This window comes from Vicugna pacos, chromosome 15 (assembly GCF_048564905.1).
Source record: "Vicugna pacos chromosome 15, VicPac4, whole genome shotgun sequence".
Taxonomy (NCBI): domain Eukaryota; kingdom Metazoa; phylum Chordata; class Mammalia; order Artiodactyla; family Camelidae; genus Vicugna; species Vicugna pacos.
In genome coordinates, this window is record NC_133001.1 from 2,569,326 (window position 1) to 2,583,423 (window position 14,098).

The following is a 14,098-nucleotide window of genomic DNA, read 5'->3' on the forward strand; positions in this document are numbered from 1 at the left end:
ACCTTAAAAATGAGTAAAAATAAGAAAAAAATGTTAAAGACTAAAAGCTTAAGGGTTTCCAGTGTGGAGAGTCTGCAAATGAGGCAGGAAAGGAGCTGCACTGGTAACCATTGCATTTGGCAGAGGGAGGTCACTGTTGACCTGGATGGGCCACAGCAGTTTGGGGGAAGGTGAGGTGTTTTCCAGATGGCAGAGAAGGAGGCCAGGGGCAGTGAGTGTAGCTGAGTCTTTAGAAGAATTCCACAGGAAAGCAGCACAGAAATGAGACAGAGGTGTAAGTAGGGTATAGGGGCCAACAGGTTATTTTTCAAGAGGGGAAGAATTGCAGGATATTTTTAATCTGATGATAATGATCCAGTAGAGAGAGAAAGAGAGAATAAATTATGATAAGAGAGAGGGGAAATTGCTAGCTGGGTGCCCTGGATCATCCATATGGGCCCTAAACAGGTTCATGGTCAGGATAACTATGATGCGTTTGGTGTTATGACACACATATTTCACTGTCAGGACTGGCTATCAGCCCTATGGTCTTCCCAGGGACTCCATGGAAGTGCTGATGTAACTTTAATGCCCACATGGCCATTCTGTAGCTGCATCCCCATTGAGGGCATGAGGCTGGGGGTACCCTAAGTGAAGGACGCATGGATCAGCCCAGGGTGCCTTCTGAGGTCCTGTGTCAGCCCGAGCTGAGCTCATCTGGAGGGTCAAGTGACTCAAGTGTGTTGAGCAATGCTGACAGGTCACCTAAGATAAAAATTCTCAATTGACTTGAGATTGCAATGGTGAGTGAGAAGGGACCACATGAAGGGCAATTTTAGTGGTGTGGAAATGAAATTGACTGATGTGCCTTTAAGAAAGAATATGAGAGAAAATGGAGTCTGAGTATAATTAACTCCTTCAAAGAGGATGGACGTAATAGAATGGTGATGGTGGGGAGAGACCTGGGGTCAAGGAGATTTGTTTGTTTGTTTTTAAGATGGGAGAAATTATAGTGGACATATGTTTTGGGGAAAAATTCAATAGAAAGGGAGATAAAAAATTATTCAGGCAGTGGGAGGTGGGCCAATGGATGAAATGGTGGCTAAGAGCAGGCACAAGGGTGGAAGCCAGTGGAGGTCTGCACTTGGAAACTGTGGCCTCATCCTTCCTAGTGGGGGGACGGCAGACAATTGGGTACAGTTGCACGTGGGTTGATGAAGTGCCAGGAGCATGGGTAGAGCAGGTGGTTGTCCTGGATGATGGATGTTTTTCAGGTCTAAAATTTATCTCAGAAATGAACTTTTAATTATACTCTCAATGCCAGCTCTTTCCTAGTCTTCATCTTGCAGATCTGACAGTCAGAAAGTTGTTGATTCCACCCACAAAGCTGGTCTTGATTCTAGAGCCAGCCCTCACCCACCATAGTGCTGCCCCCTCCCCAGCACCACTGGCTCTGCTCATCCTGCAGAACTCAGGCTCCACAGCTGACCGACTTTGAACTTAGCTTGAATCTAGTGAGTATTTGATGGCTGCTTGTTTCCCTCCACCTTGATAAAAATGTAATAATTATAGTTCTTATCCCATAGACCCATTTAGAGGATTAAAAATAAAAGTGAGTGTCAAGTGCTCTGCATGACCCTGACACATATGATTCTGAGCTTTTAGGATTCTCTCCAGTCCTCACTTCTGCACTGTGGGGTGAACTTTCTGTAGCTCAGCTCTCTGCTTTAGAACCTCTCCTGTTTCCTGCTGCCTTCTGGATCAGATTCGAACTTCTTCAGCTGTCAGACCAAGCCCTTCACAATCGGAGCACCACCTCCCTTTCCAGCCCCGTGTCCCAGCACTTCTGTGTTTCTTTTCTTCAGACACAAACACTTGCCACTCTCCAACCCACATCCTTTCCTTTTGCTTCCACAGATTTACAGAAGATACTCCTCTCCACCTCCTAACCTGGTGAAATTCTGCCCATTCTTTAAGGTTCAATTTAAGTAATAAGTTTTCCTGGATAGTTTCCCTGATCGCCTTCTGGGCACCTCTGGTCCTGTTGCTGGAAAGTAGGTTCTTGCCTCGTGCAGGAAAGAATTCAAGAGCAAGGCATAGTAAAGTGAAAACAAGTTTATTTAGAGAGATACACGCTCCAGAGATAGAGGGCAGGCTGTCTCAGAACGCAGGGGAGAGAGAGAGAGAGACCATGAAGGGTCGAGTTGTTAGGTTTTATGGGCTTGGCAATTTCATATGCTAATGAGTAGGAGGATTATTCCAACTACTTTGAGGAAGGGGCAGGGATTTCTAGGAATCAGACCCCTGCCCACTTTTGGACACTTTATGATCAGCCCAGGAGCTGTCCCATACCTGAAGGTGCTCCATGAGGCTCAAGGTCTACTGGAAGTCAAGTCTGCCGTCTTGGTTCTAACCAGTTTGCCTTGTCCTCAACTGTTGTGCCATTCCTCCAATGCTCGTGCCCTGCCCTCTTCCCTCCTGTCTCAGTCCCGGGCCAGGCCCTTCTTAGCTCTGTCCCTTCCGTCTACGTTTGCTCGTGTGTCCTCTGTACCGTGGACTCCCTAGGAGCAGGAATGCTGGCTGGTTTCTTTCTTTCTTTTATTGTTCAGACTGTGCCTCGCAGCACTGGATTTCTTGGGAATGGCTGCATCAGTTATTCCCTCCTTTGTTTTCATTTCTTTCTAATTTCATTATTTATCCAAAAATGTATCTTTATTGAAGTCTAGTCAGCTGACAATGTTGTGTCAGTTTCTGGTGTACAGCACAGTGCTTCAGTCGCACATGAACATACATATATTCATTTTCCTGTTCTTTTTCACTGTAAGTTACTACAAGATACTGAATATAGTAAAGATATGAAATAATCACGAATTTGTGTGTAATCCTTGTGCAGGGGCCACGTTCATCTCTCTGTGTCGTGCCAATTTTAGTATATGTGCTGCTGAAGCGAGCATTGTATCCATCTCTTCTCCAGCCGTTGGTATTGCTCATTGAATCTTTTGCTGAGGGTCTGTGTCCTCCATCACGCTATAAACACCATGGGGGAAGAGAAGTTATCTTTATTTCTACCCATATCACTAGAGCCTAACACACAGCAGTGGGTTGTCAACTGAAAGAAAAATGTGCAACCTAAAAGTTGTACAACGTAAAAGTTTAGAATTATGTTTTATTTAGTGGACATTTCTGGGGATTTAAGCCTGAGATACAGCCTCTCAGATGGCTCTGAGGGCGGGGAGGAGCCAGGGTATATAGGAGTTTTGAGGACAAAGACCAGGTAAGAGATGCGCCAGCACCTGTATCCTGTATCCCCCATCCTGAGTCTCCACAGGGAGCACTGTTGGCGGTGGCTGCAGTGGCTGAGGGCTTGGCAGCAGGTGGCCTGCTGATCTCCATCCTGAGAACCATCCTGATTATCAGGCTGGCGAAGTTAGTGGCTGATGGCTGATGTCTGCAGTGCCCTTTGTTTACTGCTATGGCAGGCAATATTTTTTATTCACAGTTTAATAAATGTGTAAAGGATAAAATAAAATGAAAGTACCCCACCACTGTCCCAAGTGCACGTGGCATCCCCGCAGATCCTGAGGTGGCCTCCAGGTGGTGCCAGCCACTCACGGGTCCAGGCACTGGGTATAGCCCTGGCTGCACTGGTAGGCAAGTTGCAGGCAAGGGGGTGGCCTGGCTGCAGGTGGGAGGCACTGCCTTCTCTTGGCCAACACACAGCTGCTCTTGGGCCTCCTTGCAGGTATCTTTGGAATGTTAACCCGGGAGGGAGGGAGGGGCTGTTGCCTTCCGCTGCCTCTTGGGTGGTATCTAAGCCTCTCATGCCAGCAGGTGAAGGTGTCAAACCTCTGCTGATGGCTGAGAACTACAGGGAACCTGCACAAAAAATGTGATTTACCTGTTTGGACTAAGAATGTCACCTGCCATAGCAGTAGGCAAAGTATATTATACCCATGAAGCCATCAGCCACTATAACCTCCCCCAAGAGTGCGCCCTGGGTGGGTGGGGGGCTCAGGAGGAGGGAAAGAACAGGACACTGACCCTTGGTAGTTACTGTGCACATCAAAGGAATGATTTCAATGAGCCCAGACTCCTGCATCTTCCCTTAAATAGAAAAGCGCTAAATTCCTTACCTTGATGTATCTGGTTTTCCGTAATTAACACTAATCTTTTGATGTTCTGACTACCTGGTTTTTGTTGCCAAAACCCCCTGTGTACCCTGGCCCCCCTCTTCCGTCTTTGGCGCAGTCCCGCAGAGCTGAGAGGCTGCCTCTCAAGCTTGAGTCCTCAGAAGTCTGATGAACAAAATACAATTTTCAACTTTTAGGTTGTGCATGTTTCCAGTCGACCTCTGGCATAATAGCGATCATGGCACGTGTGAGGGTCGTCAAGCATTGTGTAAGTGCTTCATACACGTTAACGCAAAGGTGCGTAATAAAATAGTTTTTGAAATATAAATTTCCATTTTACAGCGAGGAAATGCAGGCGCAGAGGGTCAATAACTTGTCCAAGATTGCTCATTTAGGAAGCGCAGAGGTAGGGTCAGAACCCCAGCAGTCTGGTGCCAGCATGTGCAGGCTCCTGGCCGGGCAGCCCCGCTCCCTCCGTGGGGCTGAGTGGTGTGGGGGAGGGGCAGCTGCCCCCGTGCCCCTCTTGAGTCCCTGTGGCTGGACTACCAATAAAATGAACACAAGATGGATTAACAGGAGAAAAATGAACAAATTTGAATTCATATGCATAGAGGTCTCATAGAAACCATGGGCAAGATGTGGCCAAAGCAGGTGGCTTTTATACTTTTAGACAAAGAAATAATACATTCATGAGGAATTGACAGGACAAAAAAACTCGGGTTTTGGATGACCAATTAGTGAAGATTCTCCAAACAGGGTTTGGACTTAGGGTAGTAAATTAAGGAAGTAACAAGGTTTGTTTATATAGCTTCTGGGCCTGAAGTTGCTGTCTGTGGAGATAAGGGTGTCCGTTTACCTCCAGATGCAGGAAATGCATCTTTCACGTAAGAAGTTTATTTCCTGTTTTCAAGGAGACCGAAGGGAGGGTCAGAGTGTCCCTCTTGCATTGGCCATTTAAAAAATAACTTTAATTCAAAATAATCAATAGCCATTGAGGCACGTTTTGCGGTGGCTTGCGCTGGCCCCCAGCAGTGGCCTTCTAACTGTAGTAGTGTCCAGCCAGTGATTCACCACGCAGCGCTGTGTGCCAAGTCCCTTGTTTGCACTGGGGATGAGCAAGTGAAGGAGAGAAGGTGTCTTCCTTTAGGAGCCTCTGGGCTGCGATGGGAGACCAAAGTGCTGTGGGTGGATGTGCCAAGTAGGTGCCCAGGAGAGAAGGGGGAAAAGTGGACCTGGCTGTTCCCTGACCGTGCCTTCCTACCTGACCTTCCCCTTGCCCTCTGGCTGGAAGGGAATGGGAGAGGATTCTGTGCCCTCTGCGCAGTGCTCACTCAGGGTCCCATACTCCCTGACCATCTCCCACCATTTCTCCCCCCATTCAAACGTTTTGCACTAGCGACTGAAATAAAACGCACAATCTAAGACTTGAGAGTTATGTTTTATTCAGTGGACATTTCTGAGGACTTGAACCCTTCGAGCCTGGGAGGACAGCCTCTCAGATCGCCCCGAGGGACCGCTCCAATGGCACCGGGGAGGAGCCAGGATATATAGGAGATTTACAGTAGAGACCAGGTACTCAGAACATCAAAAGATTACTTTTAATTAAAGAAAAGCTAAGGAATTTAGTGCTTTTCTATGTACGGGAAGGCGCAAAATTCTGGGCTGATTGAAAGCATTCGTTTGATGTTCACCTGGCTGTCTAGGGCCAGCCTCCTGCGCGTCCCATCCTGAGTCCCCGCAGGGGGCACCGCTGGGGGTGGCAGCCGAGGCCGGGCTGCCTGCTTGTCTGCATCCTGAGCTCACTGTCAGGGTGGCAGGAGCGGCTGCCGACTTGATGGCCACAGCATCCCTGTTTACTGATAAGGCTTGTAGTGTGTTTTGTTCACAGCACCCACCTGGTCCAAGCCACAGCCAGGTCCACTGTTGTCCTGTCTTGGATTGTGCTTCCGCCCAAGTCCCTCCCAAAGCACCACGGGTCATATTTTGGAGACATGGAAATGAGAACACTGATTGGATACTTGAGGATATTAAGGAATTTTTATCAAGGTGTGGTAAAGGCATTGAGGTGAATATTTTTAAAAAAATCAATTTAAAAAGATACGCACTGAAATATTAATTGAAGAAACCAAATGATACTTGGGACTGCCTCAAAATAATCCAGGAGGGGAGACATAGATGGGGTCTCGCATAGGACAGGAGTGTGAGCTGATGGGCACTGACCCTCGGTGATGGGTACATCTGGGTTTATTGTACTCTCCTATCTACTTTGCTTTTCTCTGAATTTCTCCATAGAAAAAGCTTTTAAATATATATTAGGTATTAAAGTGGAGGGGAGTAAACTCAAGAACTCTGTGCATTATGACAGTAAGGGTGGTGGTGGGCACAGCTGGGGAGGGACCTAAAATTGGCAAGTGTAACAAGGTGAAGAAATACCATATTTCTGCTTTTCTAGAATTAATTTGTAATCAGCCATCACTCCGTCCTCCCCCCACGCCTACTGTCAGCCAGGGTGTGGCCCAGAGTCCTTCACTGGGAAGCCCACCTCCTTCACATGTATTTCTGGGGCCGTGAAGGCCTGTGGGGGCCTGAATGGAGTGCCCCCAGGCTTCTGCTAAGGAAGCGGCACCCTGGCCAGCCTGCATGGCTGTGGCTACCCCTGTCCTGTCTGCCACCGGACGCTGCTGCTGAGCACTGGCCCCTTACATTGACTTCTCTTGCTTCTTGTCCTGGCAGAGGGGTACCAGCCTGGGCGGGGGGCTTCACAAGGAGGCTGGCTGCATGGGACTGCCCTCCTTCTGGGATCTGCTTTGCCCAGGCAGCCTCTCTTGTCCGATTGGACTACAACCTGAGCCATGATTTCAGGACCTGCCTCCCTCACCCCCCCACCCTGGTAGGGGTTGTTGACTGAAATAAAATGCACAACCTAAAAGTTGAGAGGTATGTTTCACTTGGTGGATTTTACTAGGACTTGAGCGCAGGACACAGCATCTCCAATCACTCTACAAGGCTGTTCCAGAGGGGCACGGTAAATAGATGAGCTTTTGCAGCAAAGACCAGGTAGTTGGAACATCAAAAGATTACTGTTAATGAAAGAAAACCAGACACTTCAAGCTATGGAATTTTGTGCTTTTCTATGTATTGAGAAGGCGCAAAGGTCTGGGCGCATTGAAATCATTCCTTTGATATGCACCTGGCTGTCTAGGGCCAGTATCCTGCTCTTTCACATCCTGAGCTCCCCCAGGGGGCACCGCTGAGGGTGCTTGTCTGCATCCTGAGTTCCCTCCACTCACTGTCAAGGGGGTGACGGTAGCAGCCGACGACTTGATGGCCACAGCGTCCTTTGTTTACTGATACGGCTGGCAACATTTTTCATTCACAAGGTTGACCCCTTCCCACAGGCTAAGAAGTCCATGGACCAAGTCTGCGCCAGCCAAGGCCAGTCCCTGCCTTCAGACCACACCTGGGTACCTGGGATTCAAAATTTCCTGTCCCAATTCCCCAGCCTCTCCCAGGGCTGCGTGAGCCACTTCCCCATCTGCCCTGCCCATGGTGAGCTGCTCAGTTCATCTAGGGCTGAGGGGTAGCCAAAGGCGGCTGTTTGTAGTGAGCTTTGAGTGGGACTTAGGCACGTGGGTTGAGGTGTGTGTTCAATGACTGCTGGGTGGAGTTGGGAGTAGGGAGAGAAGGCAGGTGTGTGGGCCAACTGCCTCCATGTACACTCTTACAGACCTTAGGGGCAGATGTGGGACTGGGGTCCATTTGGGAAAGGAAAAATGCTATTCTTTCCTTCCTATGCAGGCACCTGTTTCCCTTCCCTGCTCTTCCTCTAGGGTGGATTGAAAGACTTCTTGCAGAAAAACACATCAACTAACATATGAACAAAAAGCAATACTTCAAAATTACACCCACATACAAACAGGCACAACCCATTCACCCAGAGTTTGAGCACGTAGTGGACCACCTGCCAACGTGCCTTTGAAGGGACATTCTTAAGAGGTTTGGGAGAGGGTTGGCCTCTGAAGGGGACAAACAGGGACTGGTATCTGCCTCAGTTGGTTGGGACAGAGGACATCTCAGAGGAGGAGACTTTAGAAGTCAGCCTTGTCAGCACACTTGCTGGCGACAGTTTGACAGCTTCCCCCTCTAGGGTAAGGGTTTGCCACCTGTAGTTCCTTGCAGAGCCTTCTCGTCAAATGTAAACTGACTTGGAAACCAAATATGAGAAACAAACGCTGTGGAGCTATTCTGGCTGAAACAGGGTTGGAAGACAGGGTGACTGTCCTGCTTGGTGACCCTCCCCCCTGCTCCCGGAACAAGCCGGAAACGCCCAGATCTTGGGAAATGCACTAGATGAGGGAAGCACGAGTCGGGCTGCGCCAGGCTGTCCTGGCCCCAAGAGCAGCAGCTCAGGGCTCAAGTGGGAGAGAAGCAGGCTGAAGCCGGACACGGGACAGCCTCCCGTCCTCCTCTGGCCCAGGGCACATAGGCAGTTTCTCTCATGTTACCATCATCTGTCTTTAAATAAGATAATGCAAGATGCTCCGTGTGCTGTGTAAAGAGCTAAGTGAACAGGAATGATTTCCACCAGTGAAGGAGGGAGCAGGTGGGAGTGTCTGCGGCCTGGGTGTTCTATCTCGCCATCCTCTGCGATCATTTTGTTCAGACTTCCATGCTGGTTATGAAGCTGACATCTCTCAGCTCAGACCCACTCTTCTATATGCTACTCCATGATTCCGGGGTTGTGACTCTGAAAATCACAATTCTGCATTGCCATCTAGCTCCAGATTAGGTCCTGTCTACAAGATGGATTACAAGGCTGGAGGAGGGAGCAGGGACTTGCTCCTTCCGCACTGCTCCTTGTCCCTGTGAGCATCACTCTAGCAATGACCCCTCACCCGGCAGCGACAGTTCTTTCTAATAGCAATGTGTTCCAGTTTCCAGTGTTTTCTAACACTCTCAGCACCAGCCTCAGAGATACTAGTCCGTCACCCCTTCTTGGAGGTCTGGGTTCCAGCTCTGTAGGGCCCCTCTTCCAAACCCCTAAATGATTAGAACCCCAATGTCTTTCCTTTGTTCTCCAGTCCCAGAGAAGGAGCTGCCTTCTGTAGTTACTGCCTCTGTGTTTATTTTGATATTCCTTTTTTTTGCATTTTCAGCCTCCAATACCCACATCACCTATTGCCTAGATGAAATTCTTTCTGTTAAGACAGCTGATGTGGTTTCTGTTTTCCTATTGAGGCCTGATCGGTACAGACCCCTGAGAGGCATTGCCTGGGGAGCAGATGAGTGTGTAGCCTTTCCCGGCTGGGCTGCTTTGAGGAGCCCAACCTCAGAAACCCTGCCAGCAGCCCCAACAAGTCAACCTCTGCGGTAAAGGAATTCTCTTGCCACAGGAAAACTCCCCTAATCTAGTGCAACATTTGTAAACAAATTCACTCCAGGAGGGAGGGTTTAATTTAGGAAAGCCTGTAGGGACCCTAAATCTTTTCATTCCAATCAAAGCTGTCAGAGTCAGTTAGTTTCCAAGCTAGGCAGGCAGCCCCAAAGCCTTCATCTGCCCAGCAGCTGTCTTGTCACCAAGGAAACCGCAAGTCAGAGTGGAAAGCAATGAACAAAGCCCCCAGGAACCAGCCTGAAATTCAATCATCTGACATGTCTGTCATTATCAACTCTGCAGCATCTCTTCCAAGAATGATTCTCTGAAACATCTCCTGCCTCAGTCTGCCTGTCTTTTGTGTCCCAAGCTGGGACTCTGCCCGTGTCTGAGAAAGACATGTGCTGGCAGGCATAACAGATAGCAAAGAGAGTCACTTGCTTCCTCAATAACAGATAACAGGCAGACTGTCCGCTGCGCCGACATGAGGGCTAGTGTCTCTGGGGCTCCCTCTCTCCTTCCCAGGCCCCAGTGACTTCTAGTTATCCAAGCCTCTGAGTGGCGGTCATCAAGTCTGCCCAGGCTCCCCAAGCAGCAGCACCACAAAAACATGCTCTGTCCCTACCCTTCCCTCTATCTGAATTAATATTTGATGTTAGCATCCTGCAAATGATTAAACAACTTCCATCTTATTAATGACTGATAACTTTAAATATGACAGAATGATTCATTTACTTAATCCATCATTCCACAAATATTCATTGAGCACCTCCTGTTTGCCAGGCACTAGGCTGGACATTGATGTTAATAATAATAATTAATCATTTATTAGTGGTAGATGGAGCCAGTGGACACTTAAGGTAGGACGGTCAGGGAGGGCAGTGCTGAGAAGGAGGCATGTGAGCTGTACTCCAGACAGCTATTGCTGTGTAACAACTGACCCCAAAACTTAGTGGCTTAAAACAATGGTGGCAGTTATTTTGCTGACAAATCTGTAATTTAGGCAGGGCTTGATGGGGACAGTGTGTCTCTGCTCTGCGTAGCATCAGCTGGGGCGGCTTGGAGGGTGGGGACTGCATTCTTCTGAAGTCCTTCTCATTTACATGTCTAGTGGTCGATGCTGGCTGTTGCCAGGGACCTGAACGGGGCTGTCAACTGAGACACCTGCATGTGGCCTCTCCATGTGTCCGCCTGCCTGGAAGATGGGTTCCAAGGGTGAGCATCTTGAGAGAGAGAACCAAGTTGGGAACTGTATCCCCCCTCTCCCCCCCTTTTTTTGACCTAGTCTTAGAAGTTACACAGAGTTAACTTCTGCAGCATTTTATTCATTAGAGGCAAGTTGCTAACTAAGTCCAGTCCAAAGTCAAGGGGAGGGGAAACTAGATTCCGCCTTTCGATAGGTTGAAGTCCAAGACTTTGTGGATGTGTTCAAAAGCCATGACAAGCCATGACCTAAAGAAGCAGTTAGTGGAAGAGCATTCCAGGAAGAGGTGTTGGTATGTAAAGGCCCTGAGGGTGGAGAAAGCTTGGTGTGTTCAAGGCCTTGAAAGGACAGCAATACTGGAACCCAGTGAGCAAGGAGGAAAGTAGGAGACAAGGTTAGAGGTGACAGAGCCATCTGAAGCAGTTATATAAGTTTGGACTTTATTCTGATTGCAGTGGGAGCCCGTGGACGATTTAAGATTTAAATTCACACCTTGAAAGAATCCTCCAGTTGCTACACAAAGAATAGATTGAGGTGACACTGGAAATAGGGAGAACAGGTTAGGGCACTACAAGCATGGTCCAGAGGCGACACGATGATGGCTTGGATACAAATGTTGGCATTTGAGATGAAGAGAAGTAGAGGCATTTGAGAAAAGGTGGGAAGACTGGAAAGAATGTATTAATGGATGTGAGATGGAGGGAAAAGAAGGTTGGTAAGAAGGCTCTGGCATCTGTATGGACATTGGAGCCATTTCCTTTGGTCAGAAGACTAGAAGACGGACTCATTGATACATGTCAAAGGTAACATCTAGAGTCCATTTTTAAGTACGTCAAGTTTGAGGTGTCTGTGAGAGACACTAGTGGTAAGAAACAGACTGTTGGATATATGAGCTTGACGCTCAGAGGGGAGTGTGGGGCTGGGAATATACATTTGGGAATCATTAGCCTATAAATGATATTTAAAGCCATGGGCCGGGATGAGCTCACCCAGGGATCTAGAGTAAGCAAAAGAGTATGAAGATTTAGCCCTGGAAAAAGTAGATCCTGCAAAGGAGACAGAGAAAGAGTGGCCAGAAAGACAGGAGGGAAACTAGGGCATTGGATGTTACAGAAACCAATATAGGAGGCTTAGAAAGAGGAAATGCAGAAATAAAGAATTGGTCTGAATGACCCTAGAACTCCTCCAGATCTGAATGTCTATGATTTTATGAATACCTCAAATCCTTTCAAGCTGGGAAATTCTGGGACTCTATTGCATCTTTGGAAAAACAAACTTCCCAATGAATCATGGGGTCTCTCCAAATACTATAAAAATTAATTCTTGGCAATAAGGAATTTTCTATCTGGGCCTTAAAGTGCTCGTGGATAAGGTCAAGTCTAGAACAAAAAAGAGGGTCCCTGGAGAGAAGCATGGCAACAATGTACGTGGAAAAACATAGGTGGGGTTATCCAACCCCCTCTTCTAGTAGGGCTCGATTCATCACGGTAGACCCCAGTGCTGGGGACAAATGGCAGTCCCCATCTTTAGACAGGGACATGTGTAAACCCCAATCCTCATTTTCTCCTCTTTTGGGGCACTCTCTGAACCTCCTCCACTCTGCGTATAGGGTTGACCCGTTGCCTTGAGGAATGCCAAGATTTGTGCCAATGGGGTCATTGGAAGGCTCTTGGAGGGCAGCCTGGCAACTGGGCTGTTCCTGCTGGCTGATGTGGGATTGTGTGACACTGGGTCACTAGGATGGCACTGACACACCAATTTAGGGTGAGTCTCACATCGGACAGAGGACACTGAGCTACTAATGATGTACTGCTGACACTTGTCTTGAGCTGCATGTGTGGACCCATATCTCGCTCTCACCCATCTGTGTTCCAAGCACAGTGCCATCTCTGATTTACAGCACTCAAAGGTGTGGGATGGTGACCAGCATCTCTTACCTCGCATATCCCCTTGCCACTGGGGGTTGTCACCTCACACCCTCCTTCACACCACACATCAGAAAGTTCTCCAGGGGTGGCTGTGCATGTCTCCTCTGAGGGCTTTTAAGACTGTTGCTTTGCAATGCCAACAGGCTCTTCCAACCAACGTCCACTCTTGCTCCAGGTGATATGGTGATAGTGTTTTCGTAGGTCAATCTTAAGCTATGCCTAATAAGGGATGGTCATTCCTCATGTTACTGGGACTGTTTTTCTTTCTCCATTCATATCTCCTTGCTTCTTCTCCCTACTGATGGTGGTGTTTAGAAGCAGGACTACAGGCAACATTAAAAGTGATCACATTCTAAAAATGCAACAATTACAGCCTAAAGAATTTAAGAGAATATGTGGTTTGAAGATGTGTTGTTCTATGTTAACACTATAAAATTCCAAACAGAAAATTTACCATAATCAGAAAATGGATTACCATTCATATTTTCCTGTATATAAGGCTCGGTAAGCTTTGCATCTTTGGTCATCAACGAAGCACAGAGACACGCTTTAGGAGAGTGATTGGAAGCCAGTATGCACAGGTGCCATGATTAATGATGCAGCATGTGAATAATGACGTAGCCAGCATTACATACATGCTATTAGAGAAATGAAGAGGCACGCACGCACGCAAAACAAACAAAAAACCCAAACCCCAAACCATACTGTTTCAATATAAACAGGTTTCAAAGATCTATGTCATTGTGAGCAATTGTTACGGCTGGTGCGTTGCTACCATTTTCTAACGGTGAGAGATACAACGTTAGCCAAAAGATCATGGAAAGATGTTTCCTGCGCCTGAACCAGGAACAGTTGGTGCTCAGACTCCATAAAGAATCTTCAAGTGCAGCGATGATGCAATGAACTAACATGTAAATATCTCTTTGATACTGATGATCCTAAATCTTCATTGATAAATCTCAACACCTTACACAGGCCCATATATTTTAGAATCAAATAATTTAGATGAAAAACAGCCCTGAAAAAAGTATCTTTCCAGTCCCTGCACACCAGGGGTGGCTCTGGTCATTGGTGATCTTGAAAATGCTGACTGGCAGTGATAAATATCTCATTGGAGTAAACGCAAGAGGGAGTGAAAAGAAAAAACAAATGGAGACATTGAATATACATAAGTTTGGCAAAGACTTTTGTTATAAAGAAGAGCAAAGAAATGAGGCAGAAGTTGAACGGAAGTGTGGGGTCAAGAGCAAATATTTTTTGAAAAGCTGTGTAGTGGGGTAGGCTGTAGCTCAAGTGGTAGAGCACACGCTTAGCATGCACAACATCCTGAGTTCAATCCCCAGTACCTCCTCTAAAAATATATAAAGCTAATTACTTTTTCCCACCTAAATAAAGCCATATCCTGACAGGAACTGAAGGCAAGAAGCGTTGGGAATCTGATGGAGAGAGGTGGAGGGATGGCCTTGTAGGGGAGCACGGACAT

General features: G+C 47.5%; 1 non-coding gene across 1 annotated transcript; it reads right to left on the minus strand.

Annotated features, from left to right (window-relative positions):
• Positions 1–2,827: 2,827 nt before the first annotated feature.
• On the minus strand, positions 2,828–2,933 carry LOC116283576 (U6 spliceosomal RNA). Its single transcript, XR_004193204.1, has one exon. It is a non-coding gene; the product is annotated as a U6 spliceosomal RNA (small nuclear RNA).
• Positions 2,934–14,098: the final 11,165 nt, after the last annotated feature.